Genomic DNA, 23,294 nt, shown 5'->3' on the forward strand with positions numbered 1-23,294 from the left:
CAGAATCAGCAAGGTTGGAAAACCATCACAAATGTCACACCATCCCCACCATGCCCACTAAACCACATCCCTAAATGCCACACTGCCGTGTTTTTTGAACACCTTTAGGGATGGAGACTCCATCACCTCTCCAGGCAGCCTGTTTCAATGCCTGATCACTCTTTGAGAGAAGGAGTTTTTCCTGATATCCTCTTGGCACCAGCTCACAGCACAAACCCTGGGACTGCCCCAGAACATGCTCCTTCATTAGCTGGAGGTAGGCTATCCACAGGGAATGCTTCAGCCCAAACACAGCCCAGACACTTAGGGTTACAAACAAATGATTACAAACTAACAGAAGTATAACATCTGGAAATGACTGACAACTCTTCTGAAAGCAGTCACGAGGCATTTCTGTAATACAAGGCATTCTTGAAATCAAAAACACTGTTCTTGAGAGACCAAAGACTTCTGTCAAAGCAGATCAGTTCTGCTAGAACTTTAATTTCAGGATGCAAATTTCAGAAGTAAATTTAACCAAAAAGTCTTCAAAAATAAAGGATGCTGTTTTTCTGAGTTTTTTTCTATTTTAGAAAAGAAGCCTCTTGCCAAGCCCTGGGTCCTGGCCCCAGAGACTGCAGTCTCTCAGCCTGGACGGGCCCAGTTCAGGCATTTCTCACCTCAGCAGCTCTGCCAGCAAGCATCCTCCCTCAGATCTAATTTTCCCATGAGGGAAATCTCATTATTTTTTATCAAAAAAAAAAAAAAAAAGAACACCAAACCCTGACTTGCCATTCAGAAAAACAAAACGAGAGGTTTGGTTTCAGCATGTTTTGACAGTAATTGGAGTATTTCATACTGTCAAGCTCCCCTGGCACGCTCTGTCTGTCCAAGGAAGGCAGAATCCCAGACACTATGAAGGTGTCTCAGTGCAGCACCCCCAGCACTGCATTCCTGTGCATGCTGCACAGTCACACACTGCTTCCAATCGCCGGGGCAAGGCAGCACTCCGCTGGGTGCCAATACACGTGGTGCCAATAGTCCATGTGCTTGATGTCCTGGAGAAATTTAGCGCTTTGTTACTTCTATAAAGCACCTGAGCACGTGTGAGCAGCCTGCACTGCTGTGGGGACGGCTCCCAGGCAGAAGGTAACAGTGTCCTTCAGCAGTGCTCAACAGCTGCCCTGATGTCACAGGCTTCACTTTGAGCACAACATGCTCTCCCCGCAGCAGCCCAGGCCGTCTCCGTGCCACAGCAGATGTCCTGCCTGCCTTCTCCAGGCATGTCCTGACTGCCGTCCCCTGCCCCTGCCTGGTACCAGCTGCCAGGCAGCAGAGCTGCCTCTTGTCCACATCACCCAGCACTCAGCGCTGCGCTGCAGCGGGCTGCAGGCAGACAAGATGGACAGATGGATGGACATATAGGCAGACAGATACACAGACAGGCAGGCCGACAGACAGGCAGACGGAGCGAGCAACAAAACCCTACCATGCTCCACACCTGCACCTGGGCAGGTAGAAGCAGCCACAGGAACACATGCTCAGAACTCACCTCATGATACTTTCTGAAAAATGTGGCCAGCGTTGATAATCAGCTGTGATTAATCAGAACACATTCTCTACGCACTACACTGCTAAATGAAAAAAAAGAAAGCCTGTCAATTACGTTTATCTTTCAATAGGAGAATGCAAGGACCCGTGAGAAAGTGAATTCCTATGCCTTAAGAGGAGGTCTGAGCATGCAACAGAGGCCTGGAGTGGGCAGCAGCAGTGAGAAGAAACCAAAGGATTTCATACACCTGGAGTGTGTGAGCTGTCCTACCTGTGTCTGGGCAGGAAAGTGCTCCCTCCACAATGCCTTCAGCTTTGAACACCTGAGCTTCACCCTGCAGCTCTGCTGCACAGCCAGCCAAACTCTGCCACGTACCTGAGCTCCATCATGCACGGGAGCTCAGCTGGGCAGCCAGGCTCCGATGCAAATATAATCCATCACGGACCCACATCCCAACGCACACCTCAACTCCATCATATAACCATGTCCCAATTCACACCCCAGCTCCAACTTACAGCTCAGCTCCATTGCACACCCCAGCCCCATCGCCCACACCTGCTGTGGCCTCAGAAGAGCCAGAAGTGACCTGGGCTGTACAGATGATGTGTGCGGTGCCCTCTCCCCTGTGCCCTGGCCAAGGAGGGTGCAGGCACTGCAGCACACCCGTCCCCAGGTCAGGGCGCCTGCAATCACAAGGGGTGCCATCGGGCTGCCCCAGGGCTGGCTGCCATTCATGCTGGGTGGGATGGAGCAGGAGCCAAGGTCACCAGGACAGGACAGGACCCAGGGCAGACAAAGCAGCAGTGCTGAAGAGGGAGGTCATTAGTGTGGAGCAGCAAAGCAAAACTGGGGGAGGTGGGTTAATCATAATTGGATTTCCAAGCCTAAGCAGCCTGTGGATTATATTAAGTGCTGTAAAAATAACTCAGTTCTTCCACCACCTCACTTATGCATAATCTACAAAACTAAATGAAAAAGAAACTAACAATGATTTACTCCAGATGGATGTTTATTATCTTAGTAATAATATCTCTCAATCGTCTCAGGATTAACTGAGGCCAACTCTTTTCTTAGTCACCGTACTCCTAGATGAACATGGAGTAAATTAAATGAGCCTCAACCAGATGAGCATTTATTAGAGTTGCCTCTACACGTGCCTCTATGTCACTTGAGGATACGAGCCATAAAACACACGCTGGAATTTAAGCACCAAAGTGTAATTTAACATTAACTGATACCAGTTGCAAACTGCAAATCTCTGAAAGAATACCTATTCAGGATTTAGGTCTGTGTTAGCTAGTATATCAAAATGGATATGGTCAAATTAGCTGCTGAAACGATACAGGATGTGCCACGTCTACAGCAGCCTCAGAACTTCAAAGACAAAATCAGGGAATCTCACAGAGATAAAACATTTTTATCACAATGAGGAATGATGTGCTCAGGCAGGCTCCACGTAATAAAAACGGACAACAAGAGCTGAAATGGAAATTTGTTTTCCAGAAGCCAAGAATAGTAAATGATTTATATGCACTTATTTTAATTTATTTTCAGGCTGCGCACAATTTATCTAAAGTCATCAAAAATTAATAGGCCATACAGAAAGGAGTTTTAATAAATTCAAACTTAGGGGCATACAGCGAGTGTATCTCTTCTCAAGTGCTATTAGCACTTAACTATCTAATTAATCCATTGCGTTATCTTGCCTGGAAGTCCAAGCAATTCCCCTTCCCAGGAGCCCCGACATCACAGCCGCAGCCCAGCAGAGCCCTCCCCACACACAGCAGCTGTGGGAGCAGCGCCCAGCTCTGCCCATCAACAGCGGGACGCTGCGGGCACCTCTCTGTTCTGAAATAGCTCCAGTCCTGGAGGTAAAATCAATTCAAATGTAGTTCAGTGCTGAGGTGGCCTTAGGGCTTAGATCAATTCAAAGAGCAAGTGTTGAGAGCTCAATGTGACTCGCTGGCTGCCGGGATCTAGCAGTGAGCGCCAAGCCTCATGAATCATCCCATGATACCCCATGAGCTTCAAGGCAACCAAACCAATTGTCCCCACTTGCCTCAAGCCACTGTTCACCATTACAAACCAGGCCAGAATTGAGCTTCATCACCCAGGGGCTCCCAAGCACCCAGCGCACAGCAGCTCCGTACAGCAGCGTGGGACACGGGGCGCAGCTGGGTGCTGCACTGCAGTGCTCCAGAGGGCACCAGGGACATGGGGCCAGGTGAGCAGAGGTGTCTGCCTCCACTGCAGGGAGGGCAGGAGACAAATTGAGGGAATTTGGTTCCAAAGAGCTGATGCTTGGCTTCAATCAAGCCCTTCCCTGTTCTGATGCGAGGCGTGTGCATACCATATGCTCAGAGGAATACAACCACAGAAAGGTGGTGCCCAGATCTCCCAGCAGCTCATAGGGAGCAGTGGGAGAGGACACAGCCCCAGGAGCAGGGCCAGGGAGTGAGCCTGGCTGGGGAGCAAGGCACTACTTGGCCACGGAGCACAGAATAACTTGGCCGTGGAGCACAGCACAAACCAACCACGGGAGCTCAGCTGCAGCACGAAACAGGTGGGCCTTTGTTTGCACCTAAATCGGAAGCAAATCAGTGGGCATACTGAAAAGAGCATTTTCCTTTATCCACCGAAGATGACAGTTTCTGTGAAATACTGGGAGCAATATTTTTTAAAACTTCAGATACATCTGTCAGGTTGGGGAAATTTTGCCCAAAAGAGAAACGTTCAACATGCCATAAGGGAGAAACTATTTCTGCAGATTTCCCTTTGGCTCCAAACCTGCTGCTGGGATTTTTTGGGGAGGCAGTGCTCTGCTTGTTTGACAAAACTGACGGCTCTGAAACACATACTTATGGTTTCTTGATACGGAAAAGCAACAGAAGAAAGACGAGCAGCATGGAACATTTAGCAAAATTAAGATCACTGACAGATTTAGGGGAAAAGCAGAAGTAGAGAAATTGCTCAGGTACAGCAATTAGGAGACTCGGCAAAGAACAGCACGTGGTCACTGGGCTCACAAAAGAGAGAATTGACACCCTCAGAAAGACTGAGGAACGAATCTGCAGAGGACACAGCACCTCCTGAAAGCCATTGGACCCATCTCTGTAGTATAAGAGATTATAGTGCAAGCTCGTCCTATCAATCTGTATCAGTTCTTTCTGAAATTGATGGCATGCTATTTAGAGCCACTGGAATAATGATGCCAAAGGGCTTAAAAACCTGGCAGACAACATATGAGGTCACAGGGTATAGGAAAATGTATAGGGAAAACTGTGTCAGATGGGACGCAGATAGAAAAAATCACTGAAGTTTTGAAACATAAAATTTCCCCTCCAGCAAAGGCCTGCGAGCAGAGACCAGGGCAGGTGAGAACTGCCCAAAAGGCCCCCAGCACTTTGGGCCAAGGAAAAGCCTTTATCAATGCCCTGCACCTGCAGCACTGCATGACCTCGCAAAACACATCCTGTGTGCAGCAGCTCAGGCCTCCAACAGGTTGCAGTCTGTGCAGGGATCGTGGGCTCCAACATCCATCACAGGGACTCAGATGTCATCATTAAGCAACTGTCAGTCAATCAGATGTGAGACTGTTCATTACGCAGCTACAGCAGCTAAGGAAGGACCTATTGTGACAGGCCAGGGGTTTGGAGGTGCTCCACTTCCCGCTGCCGGCCCAGAGCTCAGGCTGGGTGTCCTTCCACCCAATGGCATTTTGTGCAACTGGCAGCTGCAAATCTCCTCCCTAAGTCTGTAAAAATACAGTAAAATCTAACTGTATTCAGAAAAAAAGGAAAAGGGGAAGCAGAAGGAGAAAGGGAAGGGGAAAGGGAAGGAAAGAAACAACCAGAGCTGCTACCAGACAAACCTGTGGACCCAGATCCAATCAAGTGTGATTTTTTTATCGGTTTTCATTAGCCCTTTCCCATTCCACTGGATTGTCAACAGTGTTCCAGGATTTGTTAAAAATAAACCTTTGCTGTCTCAGGGAGCGACTTGGCCAATTATTTTAATACTCTTGGGTACCAGTTATCCAGCTCTGCCGCTTTTAAATGCCTCACTTAAACTGTCACTTTCTAACCTTTTTCTTAGTTCCCACAGAAGTAGAAAATATCTCATTGTCACTGTGAGTGTGCATTTTTTTTGCTTCTTGGCAAATGGCAAACAGAAATAATTACTGAAAAGTCCTTTCTTTTTTGCATCGCCACTGAGAACCTTCGTCTTTTCTGTCAATTCCTGTCTTTGCCAAGAGTTGGGCCCAGTCCTACGGCAGTCTTTTATTGGCTTCTAAATGTAAATCTCTTTCTGCACCTGGTTCCCGACCCAGAGAGATTTAATATTTTCATTAAAGTGCTTCCGCTGACGTCAGAAAGCACATCTATACGCATGCACCACAAAAAACATACCCTCAGAGAGCAGAAATCATTCTGGGATAGGAACAAGCCACAGAAATGTGGTCTCACAGAAACACAGCTCCGAAAACAGCACTGGAAAGGGCAGAGCCAGGAGCAGAGCCTGCAGCAAGGACTGGGCGATGCCCCAGGGCTGCTCTGGGCAGGGGAGCCCCGCTGCTCCCAACACAGCCACAGGCAGGCAGGTGCTGATGGAAGCACCTCGTTATTTCACATGTTAATTGGCCACCTTGTCCACAGAGGTGGTGGATGCCCCTCAAGATCAGGCTGAGCGCTGACGGGGCTGTGGGTGTCCCTGTCCATTGCAGGAGAGTCGGACCAGATGGCCTTCAAGTGTCCATTCCTACTGTGATGCTATGATTCTTCTCCTTCTCACCGTCCCATGTAGCTTCACATTAATGAGCCCCACTGTTCAGGCTTGTCAGGATTGTATGAGCACAAAGCTTACTGAGTATTAGTTAACAAATAAAGCCTACAGCTTAAATCAAAGCTACTTTTTCTAATAACCCCCAACTTAGAATTTAAAGAGAAACTAGATTAGGGATTAATAGCATCACTGAAACACAGAGAAGCTGTACAGTGATTATTTTTGTGACCTTACCTCTTCTCTGAGTTACAGTTTTGAACAGTTTCTGAATCTAATTATCACAGATCATTCTAATTAATCTGGGAATGGCTTACAGAACAGTGCTGAATCTTTTTGTCTTTTCCCAAAAGACAGATAAGGCACATTGTAGGATGGAAGAAAATAATAAAAAGAAAACAAAGCAGATTTCCTTTCAACGGGACAAATTCAAAAACATTTTATAACAATTATTGGAAAAAGGGAAAAAAAAATTCTTAGCTTGCTTTCAGGGCTTCTAGCCCAGAGGAATTGTTCTAAAAAGTCGTTTCCCTTCTTTTCTGCATCTTAGTGCATAAAGAAGATACCATCAAATCTGCAGCATGAGATCAAGTAAATTTGCAGGTTTCAAGCTATCTCTTCCGTGCCAGATAATTTAATGGGTCTCTTGGTCTTAATGTTCTTAACTCAGCAATGTGTCTGAGCATTTTAGATAAGAGACAAAGCTTTGGCAAGAACTTCAGATTTTAATTGCTGTTTCAAAAATTGATCAGCCGTGCCTCTGCTGCACGATTTCTGTTGGTCTCACAAAATGACCACTTAATACACGGCCCCCCAAACTCAAATCCATCAGCTTATCAAGGCAAGACTCACCCTGGCCACAGCCACCAGAAGCAACCAGCATGTGGGTCAGGAAAACATTTCCCACAGCTTCCTGCCTGCCCCCGTGGCCTTCCAACTCTATCTTCACTGCTTCCAGGAGCAACACAGCGGGCTCCAGACTGAAGGTAAAAAGCAAACACCCTTGTTGTACCAGGTGTGAACAAAAACAAAAAGGTGGAATAGCAATGCAACTTGCAATTTGCCAGCTTGGAAAAATGCAAGCCTACAGCTCCTCACGGTAAATACAGCCCTCATGGCACCCTACAGCCCTCATGGTACCCTACAGCCCCTCATGTCATCCCTACAGCCCCTCATGTCATCCCTACAGCCCTCATGTCATCCCTACAGCCCTCATGCCATCCCTACAGCCCCTCATGTCATCCCTACAGCCCTCATGTCATCCCTACAGCCCTCATGCCATCCCTACAGCCCTCATGCCATCCCTACAGCCCTCATGCCATCCCTACAGCTCCTCGCAGGGAGCAGAAGGGCAGCCCTGAGCTCTGCTCTCTGTGGCAGCCACAGGGCCCGAGGGAACACATGGAGCTGTCAAGGGAGGGCAGGTGGGGGTGAGGGCAGGGCTGTGCCCAGAGGCGGTGGCACAGCTCCCAGGGCAGCAGCACAGCCCTGACTGCTGGAGCTTGGGGAGCGCTGGGACGCCGCTCTGACATTGGGTTTAGTGCTGTGGGATCCTTGTGGGTTCCTTCCAACTCCAGACCTCTTGTGGTCCTATGGTGACCTCAGCACACAGCTCCTGGTGGCCCTGGCACAGAGGCTGCCTGTAGCACCTGTCCCTCAAGAAAACCTTCCCAAATCTCTGATATTTTCATGGAAACAAACTGATGCAGTTCTCAAGCACCTCTGTAACACAACACTTATGCTGTTCTGTCATTAGCTGCAGAAATCCCAGCTGCTGCAGATGCCTGTGCCAATCAGTGACCACGCCAGTGATTGTAATCTGGAGTTTGGGCTGTGTTCTAATCTTGCTTATTTTGCACTCAATACACAGAGGTATAATCTGTTTCTATCTTAATTAACATCAGGAACATTACACCGGTCTCTTTTCACAAAAGGAGAAAGAGAAGCATTATGCAGGAAAAGACTTGAAGAAACAGGAAACCTCAAACTTTTACCGAGGGTAAATTAGCATGACTTTACTGAAGCTAATTGAGTTATCCCTGAATTATGCACAGAAATCAAGGGAAGCACTTTGTTCTCCCTAGAAGGCTGTCTGTAAAAATGCACTTCTTTTTCTCTTTTTAAGACTTTCTGCAAAATTACTCCTGGGGAAACCAAATGTCTCCAACTGCCAGGAGACCACCAGCACTGACAGCTCTGGTGGCACTGAAGGCAGCCATGCAGCCATGCAGCCATGCAGCCATGCAGCACTACTCCTTGGAGTGCTCAGGTGTGTGACACAGCAGCACATATCTGCTGCATGCACAACCAATCATCCTAGGGCAGCGTATTCAGAAAGTTGGCCTGAATCAAGGAAAAGCCATTGAACTTTAAGCATTTGGAGCATGGCACTTTGTATTAAAAAAAAAAAAGGCATTTTTAGCAGAAAAAAAATCATCAGAAGATTTCCAAGTTATTTCCTCGTACACAGACTGCAGGGCTCACCTGGTTGAACCTTATCACAGAATGATAAAATCATAGAATCACAGAATTGCTCAGGTTGGAAAAGACCTTAAGGATCATCGAGTCCAACTACAGCCCAACCATCCTACCCCAACTCTAACAGCCCACCCCTACATCACGGCCCTGAGCACCACATCCAAACGATTTCTAAGCACATCCAGGGATGGTGACTCAACCACCTCCCTGGGCAGCCCATGGCAGTGCTTCACAGCCCTTTCTGCAAAGACGTGTTTCCTGATATCCAACCTAAAGCTCCCCTGCTGCAACTTGAGGCCATTTCCCCTCATCCTGTTCACCTGTTCACCAGTGAGAAGAGACCAGCCCCGCTCTGCTGCAATCACCTTTCAGATATTGGAAGAGAGCCATCAGGTCTCCCCTCAGCCTCCTCCAATCAGCCCCAGTTCCTTCAGTCTCTCCAAGCCCTTCACAGCCTTGTTGCCCGTCTTTGCACCTGCTGCAGCACCTCCATGTCCTTTCTGTACTGAGGTGCCCAAAACTGAACCCAGCACTCGAGGTGAGGCCTCACCAGTGCTGAGTACAGGGCAGGATGACTTCCCCAGTCCTGCTCACCACAGCATTCCTGTCACAAGCCAGGATGCCACTGGCCTTCTTGGCCACCTGGGCACACTGCTGGCTCATATTTAGCCGACTGTCCATCAAGGTCCCTTTCTGTCAGGCAGCTTTCCAGCCACTCCTCCCCAGGCCTGCAGGGCTGCCTGGGGTTGTTGTGACCAAAATGCAGCACCCAACACTTGGCCCTATTGAAACTCATACAGTTAACCTTGGCCCATTGATCCAGTCTATCCAGGGCCCTCTGCAGTGCCCTTCTCCCCTCAGGCAGATCAACACTCCCTCCCAACTTGGTGTCATCTGCAGACTTTGTGATGGTGCACTCAATCCCCTCAAATCACAGAATCCTCACAGCATCGCAGAGTCCCACAACCACAGGGGTTGGAAAGGAATTCTGAAGATTACTCAGTTCAACCCCTCATTAAAACAGTTCCCCAGGGCAGGATGCACAGGAAAGTGGGGGCTGGGGGGGGAAGGGGAGAAGTTGGATCTCTCCACAGAGGAGACACCGCCACTCAGTGCCAGGACTCTCACAGCACAGAGCTCTTTCTCACGGCCATACAGATCTGCCTGGCTCCAGTCTGTGCCTGGTGCCCCTTGTCCCGGCACTGGGCACCACACAGCCTGGCCCCATCCCCAGCCCTGCCCTGCAGATATCCACCTGCGCTGCTCACATCCCCTCAGCCTTCTCTCCTCCACCTGCACAGCCCTGGGGCTCTCAGCCCGTCCCATAGGGAGGTGCTCCAGGTGTCCCTGCCATCTCCGCTCCCTCCTCCAGGCTCTCCCAGCAGTTCCCATCTGCCTGGTGCTGGGGAACCAAGAACCAGTTCAATTCTGTGAACTGGTTGCAGTGCTCCAGCTGCGGCCTCCTCAGTGCAGAGCAGAATGGAGAATGGGAAAAATTCCCTTGGTCTGCTGGCCACGCTCTGAGCAATGCACCCCAGGGTACCAATGGCCTTCTTAGCCACCAGCGCACACTGCTGGCTTATGGTCACCCAGTTGACAAATAGCACATCCTGGTTCTTCTCTACAGAGCTCCTTCCAGCCTGTCCTGAAGGCACCTCCAGCCACCTCTTTCCACAAGGACAGCAGTAAGACTCAGGCTCTCAGGCAGCACGGCCACAGCTTGTGCCTGTGCTCATCCTAGGACACCTGAAGGCTGCTCTGTCAGCAGAGCCCAGCCATGCCCCCATGCAAGAGCGGAGGGCACTGCTCACCTCAGCCTCTCGCTGCAAGGTTCCACTGCACACAGCCACAGGGTGCTGTGGAGGCACTGCAGAAGCCTCACCGTGGAGCTGATGGGTGCACGTGGGTATGACAGTGTCCCTGAAACGGGGCACTGCGCAGGTCCCCAGACTGCGGGCCAGAGAGCCACTGAGAGCATCAGTCACAGAAGAGACCTTGTAAAGGTAACAACCCTCAACCAACGTGAAGACACCCTCAGGAGAGGAGAGCTTCCACCCACGGTAGCATGTAACATGTTGATGTTGTAACATGGCGATGGTGACCATTTCTGACCAGCACGTGCAGCGGCACAGACACAAAGCTGCATGTTGTGACGGTGTGAAAGCATCGTTCCCCACAGCTACCCTGAATGTACTGCCATCGTTTGCCAGTGTTACAACTGCTACTGCTGATTGCTGTTTGCTCCTTTTACTGTACTAAAGAAAGCAACAGAAATGCAAAAGCAGCACTGCTGGTCCATCCTTATCACTCCCACTGCACTGAAGGCTCCGAGATATGCAAATATTTTCTCATACTGAATTTTTTGCTGCAAAGAACTGAAGCTAACTGACTTTCTTGTAATAAAAAGCCTTTTCCTGAAAATCAAGTTTTATTTTAAAGAATCCAGAACTTTCTTGCTTTAATTTCCAGTTTTGCTATCAAAGTTCTTACTTTTCCATCTTTTTGTTCTTCTTTCTAATCTTCTTGTTTAAGCTTACAATTAAAAATAAGAGAGAGAAAGATGGAGAAAAATTGAGTATTATAGAGTTCCAGTACTGGGACACATTAGACCATGGCAGCACTTCAGTGCTCCCACAGCAGGAAATCATTTCCAACTTATTTTGCCACTCAGAAGTACTGGTTTTGTGAGTATGTAGCTACAGCTTTCCCAGAAACAGGGCTTTTATGTCTTTGGAAAGATAAATGACTTCTATATATCCCAGTTATGCTTTCCTGCCAGGATTGCACATTTTGCGCATCAGAGACTTTTTGTGGTAACCAATGCAGCTGCACAGTTGTCCAGTTACCGGCCAGGTGCTGCAGTGTGGGAGGAAGATGAGCTCCTTCCTGGCCGGACCAACCCACGTCTGTGCCCTCCAGGCTGCCAGACTGAAGCACTCTGCAGGTCTGGGTGCTGCTTCAGGGCTGCTCCCATCTGGACATTACTCATGTGCCAACTGCATGTGTCTGACTGCAAGCTCTGCAGAGCAGCACTTCTGTGTGCAACATGTGCCACGGTGGGACTCCGCTGTGTGAGTGTTCATATGCTGCTCTACGTCAGCACATATATTTTGAGACTGCAAGTCTCCAAACCACGGACACAGCCCAGCCGCAGCCCAGCGCTGCACGTCTGTTGAAGGGCTCCATCCCTCCTCCTCTGCCACTCCACTGCACTGTGAGAGATTGAGTCTCCGAGCACAGAAACTTGCTGGTTTTTCTTCTCATCAGACAGAATGTGGGTGCTGCTTTTAAATGTCACCTCCCAGAGAGCTGACCGGCACTGGTGTGCAGCAGCAGGGGAAGCCACCCCCGGTCTCTCTCACTCCCACGTCCAGCAGCCAGGCATAACTTCTCTGTACCACAGCTCTGCTGCACCGTGTCTGCTGCACACCACAGCTCTGCTGCACCATGCCTGTTCTGCATCACAGCATTTCTGCACTACTTCTGTTCTGCACCACATTTCCACTGCACCATGGCTGCTCTGCATCATGGTTCTGCTACATCATGCTCCACTGCACAACAGCTCCACTGCACCGTGGCCTCTCTGCATCACAACTCAGCTGCACCACAGCTCTCCTGCAGCACAGTTCCACTGCACCATGGCTGCACACAGATCTGATGCACCACATCTGCACCACAGCTCCTCTGCACCACGGCTGCTGTACACCACAGCCCCTCTGCACTGTGGCAACTCTTTGCACTCTGCTGCAACACCAGAGCAGCACCGCAGGGGTTGTGAGGCCACAGCAACTGGAGGTGTGGGGATTTCGGGGGGATACGTAACTGCCAGCTGCAGCCCAACAGGCCACCACAAGCAGCCATGATGCTCCCAGTACCCGGCAGCTCCCAGCAATGCCTTGACCCACAGCAGCAGCTGTGCAACATGCCACATCCCTCAGCCCTACAACCTGCTCTGTTCTGACAGTGCTGGTGGGGGAGTAGCACAGGTAGCAGCCCAGCAGCACCTTGCTGGTGGTGAGCCTGGAGACAGCAACAGCATCTCCAGCACTGTCCAGCCACGTTGCTACCATGCAGAAGCTGCTGGGACAGCAGAAACAACAAATAAGATGGTTAGAAACAGTAGAGACAGCAGCTGCCAGGACATCTCACCCAGGTAAAGGAATGGAACCTCAGGAGAGATGCCCTTAAGGCAAGAAAATAGTCTTTTTAATCCAAAGACAGCAAATTCCTGCAATCCTGTGGTGCAACCACTACCCCTGCCCTCACCCCCTCTGCAGACTCCATCCTCACCACAGCCTTCTCTGGGATCCAGGCCACAGCTGAGTGCTGATGGCAGTGCTTGTGAGCAGGCAGCCACACCATGACTGCATGACTGGCTGCATCCTCTCCATGGCACAGCAGTGGTCAAGGGAGCTCAGCGATGTGCTGAAGATATGGGAGCCACTACACAGCACAGCACAGCCCCATCTGACAGATATCATCTGAAGATGACAACGTACAGGAAATGGGTTTCGCACAGAGCAGGGCAGTGGAGCCACAGCATGAGACAGCCCACAGCACCAGGAAGGAATATAGCAATGCTTCACTCTATTCTACCCATTTAAATTAAAGAAATGTGCTGCTTTGCTATTTGAATTCAGTTAAACTCTCATTTACATATGCACAACAAACAAACAAACAAACAAATCCCAAAAGCACTGAGCACCATCTCCTCGTGATACCACGTCAGCCTTCTACTCAATCTCTGAATGAGATCTGACCATCCTTATTGCATCTTTTCAGTGTAAAGAGCTGTCTTGATGCACAATTTCCTTCCAACATTTGACACTCTCAGCACATGCACCCACCACAGCACAGCTGGAAATATATTGGAGAAGACCTTTTGCAAAGCAAAGCAATTCCATTTGGAAGCCTGGTGTCCCTCAGTAGCCGAATCTAACGAAACAGCAGAGGCAGAAGGGCTCAGCCATCAGCTCTGTCCTCAGTGATAACAGGCGTAATCCACTCATATAGTGTGAAAAATTGGCACTGCATGGGACACGAGCAGAGCCTACCAGCAACCATGACCTGACCACAGCGTCAGGTGGGAAAGGCAGCACTGTGCGCACGCTGAGCTGCACACTGAGCACCCACAATTTGTGCTCACTGCCTGCAGGCAGCACTGCTCTGCCTGTCTGCTCCTCTGCCCCGTCTGGCATAGGCCAGCAGCACAGCACTGCTCCTCCCTGCTCTCAGCCTGCAGATAGATCAAACCACAGGATGACAGACAGTGGCCAAGCCTCTGCTGTCCCATGGCAGGATGTGCCCACGCAGCCCATGGGACGGGGCGAAGCACTGCTCAGAGCATGACGAGGCACAGAGTGCCCGGACACCAGGCACAGGCAGCTCCACAGCTGGGTCTGCTGGGAGCTGCTGCTCTGGCACTGCAGAGACGAAGCCAACACTACAGAGATGATAAAGCCAACTTCAAATCACATCGGTTCTGCAGTCAGGTTGTAGTTTCCATTCCTGTCCTCATTTGTGGAGGAACTGATTTTCCTTCCATTGTTTTCTTCCCCTTCATTAATTTGTAAAAGGTATCCTCCTTCCCCTCCGTCCTTCCAACTGCCATTAACTCATTCATGTGCCATTATCTTTTCCATGCAAGTGCTGGCTGGTAATTGGGAGCACTGCAGAGACCATTGCTCCAGGATGCCCAAAGGTGTTGTATTTGCAATTAATTTCCTGATGGAACAGCATCCGTTCATCAATACGGAGTGACATTTGGAAGTATTTAGATACCATCTCACTGCACTGTGACTGTACCATATTAACGTGCTAAGTACTTTATGGGAATGAATGTCATGCCAAAGTTACAGCCTTAGAGGGAAGCAACAGGGCACAGGTAAATAGAAAATAAGACATTGCAGCATGACATTAAAATAGAAAGTGTCTACAGAGCTGAGCACTGCCAGCCTGTGACAGCTCACACCAAACATCAGGGAAGAGCTGCTCGGCTGTGACTGACCACAGAGATCCCAAGCTTCCACTTTGGCCCTCCAAGAAAACAGGCTCAATCTTACAATTTTGGGAAGGATTTGTAGAAGCTGCTGGAGCTTCTGTGAGAGCAGCAGTGCAGGGGGAGGTGTGCAACATTTCAAGCACTGCAAGAGCACACGAATGCAGCAGGAACACCAGACTGTGCGAGTAGGGGCTGAGCACCCAGGGCCCTGCACCAGACAAGGCTGGAAAGGCAGCCCCCAGCAGGTTGGGGCTGCATGGGCTCTCACTGCTCCTGCAGCCTCATCACATGGGAACAGCATTGGAAGGATGGCACTGTGAGGATGGTGTTGGAAGGACAGCACTGGAAGGGTCATGGAATGGAGTCACACAATGGTTTGGGTGGAATGGACCTTTATGATCACCCAATTCCAGCCCCTGCTGCAGGCAGTGACACCTCCTATAGCCCAGGTTGCTCACAGCCCCATCCAGCCTGGCCTTGAGCGCTTCCAGGGAGGCATGCTATAACCTCGCTGTGCAACCTGTTCCAGTGTCTCTTCACCCTCACAGTAAAGAATTTCTTCCTAACATCTAGTCTAAATCTGCCCTCTTCCAGTTTAAAACCATTTCCCCTCTTCCTGTCACTACCTGCCCTTATCAAAAGCCCCTCCCCAGCTTTCCTGTAGGCTCCTTCAGATCCTGGAAGGATGGCATTGGAAGGATGGTGTAAGGACAGTGTCGCACAGTGTTGGAAGGATGGAGTTGGAAGGACAGTACTGGAGAGACAGTGTTGGAGGGATGGTGTTGAAATGATGGCACTGAGAGGACTCTGTCTCTGCTGATGAAAAAGTTGGGAAACCTGTACCCTAACCCTTTGTCTTTGAAGCCTGGTTGCCATGGTTACTACACAAAGGCCTTGCAGCAGCTGGAAAATCAGCATTCATCTCTCCTTTCACCCAAAAAAGTGCATGCTTCTTCCCTGCACCAGGTTTTTCCTGCAGGATTTTATGATATAGTACTCCACAAAGTGCCCAGACAGAGACGCACACTGCTCCCAGCTGCAGAAATCCCCGTGCTGGGCTTTGGTGTCCCAGCAGCAATGCCAGACCCAGCTCAGCAGTGGGCACCTTTTGCACTTCTGACCCTGGCAGGGGAATGGCTCACTGCCAGGCTCCCATTTATTTTACCTTGTGTGCCTCCCGTGCTGCAAGGCCCTCTGCTCAGACACCAGCAGGCTGGGGTCTTCCTTCTGACAGACAGTAACCCCATGACAAGTGCAGCTGAGAAAGTAAGTGCCACAGAACACAGGGATGGCTTATGTGCCATTCCTCAGTCCTCAAAGTTGACTCTCCTGTGCTGTCAGATGCTTCCATTAGGCCAGCATGGACAGGCTACACAAGTTCATTTTATGTCTGCATTTGCACTCAGGTGCATATATACACCCTACATTTGCAGTTAACACATAACAAAGTAGTCACTGTCTGATCTGTGCTGCAAATTACCATAATTACCATTTTGTCATGGAATTGCATGGGAAAAAAAAAACAAACAAAACCAACCAAACAACAGAGTATGTTTTTGGACAGTGAAATGTCCCGGTCCTTCTGGAAAGTTCTGGCAGTGCAGAAACACCTTCTGCACCCTCCTGGCCTCAGCCACACACTCGTGTTGGGCTGACCATGCTGCGTTACCCAGCTGAAACCACATCAGAAAGGAATGCCAGTAAAAATATTCACAAATTTGCCGTTCTAACCACTGCTCAGCAGCAGCCTCCAGAGCTACTCACATGGAGCGTGGGTTTGTCCCTCCAGGCAGCAGCAGGCCATGCAGCAGGGTTCCCTGGTGAGACAGCTGTGGACCTGCTGGTACCCCGCTGCCTCCGCGCTGACCCACGAGGGTGCTGAGCTGGAGCTCTACCTGTGCTCACCCCATGACAAGGGCACTGCAGCACCCTGCAGGGGCACCTGTCCCAGCCTTCCTCCAACAGGCTTTTGTGAGGCACAGTTATTCCCTTCAGCTTTTGTCATTTTGGTCCAGAAGCCAGAAAGCAGACTGTCGCTGAGCTGGAAAGCAGAGCTCAAGACTCTGACCTGGCTGGCATCCACATCTTGACATCGGCAGGTCAGCCTTTCACTAATTGAATTATACCTCCATTACTTAATAAACAAAGAGTACTCTCCACATTATAACGATGTAATCCTTTAATTGGTTTATGAGCACCAAGTCCCACGGGGAGTGTCACAAATCCATCAGGATGCCCTGAGCACTGCGTTTCTGAGCTACAGAGATAAGGAGTGTCACAGCATCTCCCAGCCTGGGCTAAGCCTGCACGTGAGCAAGCCAGCACCTGCACCGCAGCAGCCAGCTCCAGCAGCACCCAGTTCCACCCAGACAACCCTCTGCTGCAGGGCTGTCCCACCATGGGCACCCAGAGCTGCTCCCAGGAGTGGCTGTGGGGCAGCATACAGCCACGCTCTCAATGTGCTCCAGTCTCTGCCCCTGTCCTGTCCATCAAGCCCTACCAACGCTGGCCCAGCGCAATCCCAAAGACGCACACAGTTATGGACATCACATCCCCACCCACTCTGTGTCACCTGAAATGCCCTCCTGTTGCCCCCTGCCACTAACCAGCATAAACACAAGCCAACATGAGTCAGGGAGATGAGCATGCTTTGCCAAGGCAGCAGCATCTTGTCTCAGGGACGCTACTCTTGAAGCACACTGGACAGCCTCCCTCCTGGTGCCCCGCTTATACAATTCTAAGGTCAGAATCAGCCCTCCAATGCAAAAAACTCTACTTTCACACCTTCATACCCAGCACTACTTACAATCCCTGCACCTCAACAGGAGCTGAAGAGGATGAACTGCAGGCTGCTGTTCCCATGGCTGATACAGCTTCTGAGGGGAAGCGGCCCAACACAGAATGCACCACTGCCCTAGAGACAGTTTGGACTGGATTCTGCATCCAGCAGCAAAGGAGAAGCACAGCATCCCCCCAGAGCCCGATTCTTCTGATTTATGCAGTAACTGTAATGCCTGCACCCTTCGCTCTCCTCAGCTCCCTTCACATTCTCAGTATAAGTCAGGAAAGCTTTAGTGACCGTCAGGAAACCATCTGGGGATCTGATTTCACCTGCAGCCTGAATCTCAGTCAGCAATGAGGGTGCCTGCATTCCAAGAACCTCTCCTTCTTACTGCCAGAATTTTACTCCTAATTATTGTCATCTCCTTCTTGTCGTTATGTTAGCTTTCCAGTGCACACCAAATGCAGTACACAGGCTTCTTGAAGGCTTCTTAGACTAAATTAAGCGTGTTGAGCTGAGCTGCCTGTGTCTTCCCATGGAAGACAACAACAGGACAGATGTGAATGGCACAAGGCTGCAGCACTCAAACAGAGCCAACGACAATCACGTGGCTCATCAGTGTAAGTAATCAAAGGACGTTTTCCTAAGCAGTTTGTCTTTTACTCATTTTCATGTATTTCACAGGGCTACCCTAGGAACATTCGTTTAGAAACTGCTTTTCCAATCTCCCACAGAAATTCATACAACTGCCATTTGTATCGAGCAGACAGCTGTGACGACCCATCTTGATCTACTCTGCCTTTTTCCACAGTATATATCATGTTTCCTTTCTATAAGTAAGGAAGGACATGGGGGTTGCTTCTACACACAGAAGGTGTTTGCTTGAAGACTGCTTCTTAAATAAAACAAGTCAGGAACAGAGTGTCTGACCCAGGGCACTAATGGGCAACAATGAATACAACAGAAATGTGAGCCTTGAGGGAAGCAGCCTCCCATTTCAACAACTGCATCAAAGTATGCATAGGTCAGGCCATCCCAACACAAAAGCAAACTGAAGTGCGCTCTGCTTGTTTACTTATTGTCGAGCAATCCAAGCCCTGCATGAGGTCACACAGACTAAAAGGACGAACGCCTTGTAGCACAACTCCTGCACTCACCATGGTGCCCTGGGTGGTGCTGCGAGCAGAGGAGGGCTCTAAGGCCCATATCAGCAGGGGAGCAGGGATGAGTTCTGCAGGTGATCCCAGTATCCACCATGTGACATCCACAGGAGAGGTCTCTGGTGCCTCGGAAAGCAAGCAGCCAGCATTGTCCCTTTCTTCCCTTGCACTCATGGCCCTGGGACTGAGACCAGAGCGAGCACAGCCATAGTGCAGGGCTGAGCCCACTTTTTATTTTTTTTTTTGGAGCTGGAACATGAGAACTGCACACTAGAGCGCTAAAGATTTCTGAAAATGTAATAAATAAATAATATAAAATAATAAAAGACTCCATTCTGCCACAAGAACTGCTCTGAAACATTTAATTGCAAAAACAGTTGGGGGAGCTGGACTGAACAGCCATGTACAGTGAGCTACTGATGGCTGCTCCCTGCAGGAAAGGCGGCAGCAGGGGCACAGTAGCTACCTGTTGCCACCTGCACACATATCTGTATTTTCAACAAACGATGAGCTGAAACATCTTCCTTCTACCTGTAACTTCAACAAACCTCTGTCTGGAACAATCGAAGTCACACTTCAGGGGAATAACCATATCCCCATGGGCACTTCCACTAGACCATAATGGGAGGGTTTCTTGCTGCTTGCAGCCATAGAGATACAAAGATGGGGAAGCATAAGTGAGGCATCTGTGATGTTCACCAGAAGTTAGAGTGAGGGCTTCATGCAAGAAAATAAGCAATAGCTGAAAAGAAGGCTATACCCCAGAACAGGCTGCCAAATTGCAACGACTGCCACATGATTGCTTGGTGACAGAGTCACATTTGTTTGGAGCAGCTCAAACCATCACTGTCACAGCCAGGGCATCGAATGATGAGGAGCCCAAAGAGCCCTTTACATGACTGTGAGTCTACTCCCTTCCCAAAATTTATCCCACAAGCAGAATCACAGAACTGCACTCTGAGGAGAACTGCAGAATTGCAGAGTAAATAATGTCACAGAATCACAGAATTGTTGGGGTTGGAAGGGACCTCCAGAGATCATCGAGTCCAACCCCCCTGCCAAAGCAGGTTCCCTACACCATGTCCCCTTAATGCCTGACCCAAATCTATTCAGTTTAAACAATGCAAAACTGCTAACCTTTGTCCTATCACTACATCTCCTAACAGAGCCCCTCTCTAACTTTCTTGTAGACCGCCTTTAAATACTGGAATGCCACAGTGAGGGCTTCCTGGAGCCTCCCCTTCTATAGGCTGAACACCCCCTGCTCCGTAATCTGTCTTCTTACAAGAGGTGCTCCAGACCTGAGCATCCCCATGGCCTTCCCTGGACCCACTCTCACAGGACGTGCACAGAGTCATGGAGTCGCAGCATGACACTGGGCTGTGCACGGAAACCTTCCCAGGAACCCCCTCCACAACCCATTGGATCTGCATGCTGCAGCCCCTAAGCTGCACTGTGAGGAAATGATCCGCGCACCACACGCCCAGCCCTGCCGCAAAAGGTCCCTGACCTGAGCATGCCGGGTGTTACTCAAGAAATCCCACGTCTGAACCTTAGGGCCAGCAGCACTGACACCTTTCTGGGTTTCCTATCTATCTGACTTTTTCTACCACGCTGCTGTTTACTTGAAGGTCTTCTCCTTACTGCTGTACTGCTGGTGGTCAGCCTTCCTCCTGCAGCAGATACTGAGCTGTTGCATCTCTTGCCACCGTCTCTCTTCTCTCTGTGTCCCTCAGGCACAGGGACTATGCAGAAAGAGGAATTATAAACTCAGGCAATACCAGATACGTGGCAACATAACAATGCTTTGGCAATGAAAACAGTTTTAGCCGTCTCTATTATAAAACAAACAAACAAAAAAACCCAAAAAATAGTTCAACGTGATCTTGATAGAGAAACTTGAGCAACAAAAAAAAACTTCAAGGGAAAAAAAAAGGCATTCAACTGTTAATTAGCTAATTGTGTGCTCTCATGGAAATGATTTGCTGAGTTCTTGTTGAGAAACTTAGCTGGAAGACCAAGCTCAGTAATAAAGCAACAGACACAAGTTTTGCAGCACTGGGAACCAGCTACAGCATTCAGAGTTTGCTGGCCCCGTGCTATGCAATTAAAAAGGCCTTCACTGAGGTTTCCATTAGCCACTGAATTAGCCATGTGACAAATCATCTTTTGCATTATTCAGCCTGCTCAGGACAGACATTATCTGTAGAGTGATTTAACCCACAAGAACATGAGAGCTGCTACACCGGCTCGGGCCAGCAGAACAGCACCAGCCCCAAGCACAGTCAGCAAGCAAGGGAGGCACGGTGGAGCAGAGCCCTGCGGCCAGTGCTGCCATCCTCCTTCGCACCAGGCACTGCCTGGATGTGCACTCAGACAGGGACCTTCCCCCAGGTCTTACTCCCTGTAGGCACCACAGACTTCATTACACCCTTCTAAATGACAGGATGATTTGGCAGCTAAGACAGCTGTCACTGAAATCTGTGCCTCTGATCCACAGCAGGGCACTGGGCTCCTCTGGCTAGTCTGGATCTCAGAATGTCCACCTATAACTGCAGTAAGGCCACAGCACAGGCTGTCCAGAGAAGCTGTGGATGCCCCACGCCTGGAGGTGTCCAAGGATGGTCGGGATGGGGCTCTGGGCAGCCTGGTCTACTGAGAGATGTTCCTGTTAGAACTGGATGACGATTAGGAGCCCTTCCAACCCAAACCATTCTATGATTCATGATTCACAAGCCTGTCCCTGGGCATCAGGGGACCAAACACCAGACTCGAGACCTTGTCTGAAAATCGTGCATTTAACTTCTCCATGGCCCATTTCAACATCTATAGACACCAATTGCTCTCAATTCCCCTACAGCTTTTCTTAGTCCCCCAAGAACCACAAGCAAAAGATGCCACAGAAAATTACCGTTACTACTATTTCATCACAGGCTGAAGGCCAGTCGGACAGCCACTGCCATTGTCACTGCAACCCACGGAGGGGATCCTGTTTCTTTTCTGGGGGCACATCAAAGGTGTCCAACCATCTTCAGGAGCCCTACTGGAACCAGAGAAATGCATACATGGACACAGAATCACCAGTGCAACCACTTATGCAGCAGTTAACTGGGAATATTTGCAACAGCCTGGAACTGGGGCACCATCTTTTACCCCGGGTCTTTAATGCCAGTTCCAAAACTCCACCTGGACAGCAGTTACTGCCGCCCCACAACATGCGGTGAGATCAGCCCCTCCAGCAGCCATTACTTCCTGGCGCTTCCTTTGGGGCAGCATGCAGCACAGCTCCCACTCGCCCAGACCTCAGGAGCTGACAGATAGCAAACCCGGGCAGGAGAATCCCATGCTCCTGTCCTGCCGCTGTGCACGAGGGGTGGCGCCGGCAGAAGCAGCGCTGAAGAACAGGGGCTGGCTGCCTGGACCTCTGCACAGCTGCAACAGACAAGAAGGGGCTTCTTCCAGAGCTTGTTTCCAGAATGATGTCTCAAACTTTGGAGTACCAGAAGGTATACCTGATTAATCAGAAGCAAATCTTCCCATTTCACTGCAAGGTACACAATTATTTTATATATATTTATGGAGGGAACGGCTCACTTTTAAGCAACAAAAGCCAGTAGTGGTTTGGATTTGGCCTTAGAGGCCTGAGCATGTCTCCAGTACTGCTGCGGTTCAACCGTATTTCTTTTCGCTCTCCATCTGCACCAACAACATGCTTTTACTTCCAAAGCATTACAGGTAACTACTTCAAGAACAATTTTTATTTTGAACACACACATCTCCTAGCATAAAACTCATCAAATAGTGTCAGCAAGCACATTTTAATAGCATAATGTTGGAAAGTAATTTTACTACTAGCTAAGAGTCTGGAGTCTGCAGAGGATATATTTAGATGCATATAAATAGACAACAGTCAGTGATGTCTGGTCAAAGGAGTACAGATCTTTCCTAATGCATGGAATTTGCCTGGCCCCAAACGCTGCAACAGCACTTAGACAAGCCTTTTCTACTTGGCTCAAATTCTGCCAGGCCTGTTAATAACAAAGCTATTAGCATGATTTTCTGGATGGGTTGCTTGCTCAGAGAATACTCAAAGATTGTTCTATTAAACTAGACCCGTTAGCACATCTGAAAGCACAGGAAATATTGATCAACAATGGAAAGCCATTAGCTCTCCAGCACTTGACATATCCCCATGTGCCCCAACAGATGGACAAGCTCTCCAGCTACCTTTGGGCATCCATCATTCGCTGCTTGCAGGCACCTTTGCTTGCCAAGACCACACCAATGGGAACACCATCCCTATCTTTTCAACTTTTTTGGGAAAAAAATGTTCCTCCACTGCAGTGGGAGCAGCTCACAGGTTTGTCCGGGGAAGCTCTGTTCCCTTCTTTCTGTGCTGTTCGGACACATTTCTTTTTGGGTTCCCACCTCTTTTGTCCCAAATACCTCATCATTCTCATTCTTGGGCTGGACAGACAACACCTTATCCTCCTTCCTCTGCCTTATAGCCAATGCCTACCACGGTTCATGACAATACAGCCGAATAGAAGCCTCTTCAGACAA

The 23,294-nt window shown here is 49.5% G+C and overlaps 1 protein-coding gene across 4 annotated transcripts in view; it reads right to left on the bottom strand.

Annotated features, from left to right (window-relative positions):
- LRFN5 (leucine rich repeat and fibronectin type III domain containing 5) overlaps window positions 1-23,294 on the bottom strand; it is a 45,749-nt gene that overhangs the window by 19,924 nt on the left and 2,531 nt on the right. The window contains exon 1 of one of the 4 annotated variants that reach the window (XM_048949360.1): window positions 21,643-21,798. The exons of the other annotated variants lie outside the window; for them this stretch is intronic. The gene's annotated coding sequence lies outside the window, so the exon portion shown is untranslated. Of the gene's footprint in view, window positions 1-21,642; window positions 21,799-23,294 lie in introns of those variants that run through there. 4 annotated transcript variants of the gene reach the window in all.

This window comes from Lagopus muta, chromosome 6 (assembly GCF_023343835.1).
Source record: "Lagopus muta isolate bLagMut1 chromosome 6, bLagMut1 primary, whole genome shotgun sequence".
In the NCBI taxonomy this organism is placed as follows: domain Eukaryota; kingdom Metazoa; phylum Chordata; class Aves; order Galliformes; family Phasianidae; genus Lagopus; species Lagopus muta.